The following is a 3,061-nucleotide window of genomic DNA, read 5'->3' on the forward strand; positions in this document are numbered from 1 at the left end:
TTTGCTTGCATTCATGCATGTGTGCACTGCATGCTTGTATGTATGCCTGGTGGTGGGAAGACAGGGTTGAATTATATGGAATTGGATTTACAGAAGGTTATGAGCTGCCATGTGGGTGCAGATAAATGAACCTAGGTTCTCTGAAAGGGTGACATGTACCCCCAAGTATTGATATCATCTATTCATGTCTTGCTATATGAAAAATAACTTAAGGGGCTAGAGAGATGTCTTAGCAATTAAGAGAACTTACCACTCTTGTAGAAGACCCAGGTTTGCTTTCTAGAACCCACATCTTGGCCCCAACCACTTCCAGGAAATCCAACTCTCTCTCCAAAAGGCATGTACATGGTGTACATTCTTGCAACTAAAAACACACATATAAAGGAAAAAAAAATCTAACAACAAAACCAAGAACCAATTAACCAAACAAAAACTCCAATGTTAACATGGCATAAAGGCTTAACTATGAAACTACTAAAAATAAATATGGGTAAAATCCTCAGGACTTTGGTTTAGGAAGCATGTTTGTTTTGTTTGTTTTGTTTTTGTTGTTTTCGTTTTTTTTTTTTCAGAAATGGACAATTGTGGCGATATATTGTTTGTACTCTAATAAGTAAAGCTTACCTAAAGAATAAAGCTTGCCTAAAAATCAGAGGGAGGAGCTAGCCACTAGTTAACCATAGAGGTCTAGAGGGCTACACAGACAGGAAGCAATACAGAGGGTTGAGAGAGGAATATAAGGCAGGAGGAGATAGGAGGTTGGCCTCTTTTTGGCTGAGAAGTTTGTAGCGGCCACACTATCATCTGTTCCGCGAATGGGCGAAGGCCTAGAGATTGAAATAAAGACGAGACAGCAGGTCATTCGTTCAATGGAATGTCGGAACACCAAATGCCGGATGCCCTTTATTGAGGGGAAAGAAAGGGCTTAAATGCCGACTTATAGCTCAGTGGAAAATTACAGGAATTTTAGGCTTAGCTCTTCCCTACAAGGTGTGTGTTGTCACCAAGTGTGTGAGTGTTTTCACCAGCTGTGTGCCTGCTGTCACCAGCTGTGTGCCTGCTGTCACCAGCTGTGTGCCTGCTGTCACCAGCTGTGTGCCTGCTGTCACCAGGTGTGTGCCTGCTGTCACCAGGTATGTGAGTGTTGTCACCAGGTGTGTGGCTGCTGTCACGAGGTGGGTGTCATCAAAACAGGAAGAGTAATATCAAAAGCCTTGGGGCAAGGACTTCTGTCCAACAGCTTCAGGCTTGCTCAAGGCGCCTCAGGCATCCATGCATGGCCCTATGGAAGTTGTCAAGGTAAAAGGTGAATGTGTCTTGCTCCTTTGTCTCTCTGATCTTTCAGCGTTTACTAAGATATCTGGCTCTGGGTTTTTTCTTTTTATTATTAAGGCCAATTAGAACTTGTGCTACAGTTAGCAAAAGCAAAAAGTTATAAATTGAAATCAATCAAATTACCAATCTCCTGCAGAGCAAATGAAACATACATGTGACCACCTATGGGAGAGGAGAAATATTTGCAATCCATCCAAGAAAGAATGTTAATAAGTTGACTATGTAAGAAACTCAATTCAGTAGTAAAAGAGCAATTAATTTGATTTTAAAATGAAAATATACTGAGTAGACATTTTTCAAAACTCGGCCAAGTGACCTACAAAGATGTCTATGAAAAAAATTAATGAAAGATTTATCAGAACTACACAGGAACCCAGGAAGACGACACTTTACCAAATTTAGAATGGCTATTATAAAAGAGACTGGAGAGCTAGAGTTGAGCACTTTCTAAATTTTATTGAGAATTCTCTATTCAGTTCTGTACCCCACTTTTTAATAGGCTTATTCCTTGTTTCCATGCGGAATATTGTAGACAGATTACCAACCTTTTTAGATGTAAACCATAATATGCAATGTTCAACTTGTAATGTGAGATTTGGCAATTGGCACTTGAGTGCATTTTTTTTCTTGTCTGTAAAAGTGACTTTTAATGTTTTTAAGGCCTGAACCAGAAGAAAGCATTAATGAAACATTCAGAAAGAATTGGTTAAATTTAATTTGCATTAATATAAGTTTTAAACATTTTACTTTTCATTTTATATACCAACCCAAGTTTTCCTCCCTCCTCTATTCCCACTCCCAACCGCCCCCATTCTCACCCTCCAACCATTCCTCGAGGAAGTAAGGCCCTTCTTAGGAAGTCAACAATTTTTATACACAATAACTGATGAAACTTATCTTTTCAGTGTTCCACAAATATTTTTCTGTACCCAAAGCATTTTTGTTTCTATTACTTTAAGACAAACTTTAGGGGTGGGGGGTGGGCTAGAGGTGGTTCCAAAATTGAGAGGATTGGCTTATCTACAGAGGATCATATTTCCAGCATCTTCTGAGTGCTCATAACCAACTGCAACTCCGGTCCTACAGGATATGATGCCCTCTTCTGGCCTCCACCTGTACTGTATGTATTCACATGATGCACAGGCAAAAATGCAAGCAAAACACACAACATAACACGTTTTAATTAAAAACCTTTTTGGAGGCAGGCATGTTGGATCTTGCCTTTAATACTAGCACATGGGAGGCAGAGTCAGATGACTCTGAGTTTGAGGATAACCTGGTGTATAATTCAGTTCCAGGGCAGCCATAGCAATTACACAAGGAAACAAGGTTTATGAGGGGGGGATTTTTGAACAAATAAGCTACACCAAACATAGTTTGAAAACAATCCAATTCCAGTGTGTTAAAATTCATAGATAGTTTCTCACAAGGACTCTGGTTTATTAACTGTTCTAAGCCATGGCCTTAGGAGTACAATGTGGCAGGCACAAAGACAGTACTAACACTCCTTATTTGGCTCTATTAATAACTTCACTGCTCTATAAATTGCTTTGAAGGATTATTTTTCTCTGACTGTGGAATTCGGATAATTTTAACACTACTTCCCATGCATTATAGTGAAAGTGTGAAGGATGAGCCTTCCATATCTGAAGGAAGGAATGCATGACATTACTAACTTTGAGCCTTTTTAAATTGAGACTTCTCATGTCATTGTTGCCCAGGTGTC

Source organism: Phodopus roborovskii, unplaced genomic scaffold, assembly GCF_943737965.1.
Source record: "Phodopus roborovskii unplaced genomic scaffold, PHOROB, whole genome shotgun sequence".
Taxonomy (NCBI): Eukaryota; Metazoa; Chordata; class Mammalia; order Rodentia; family Cricetidae; genus Phodopus; species Phodopus roborovskii.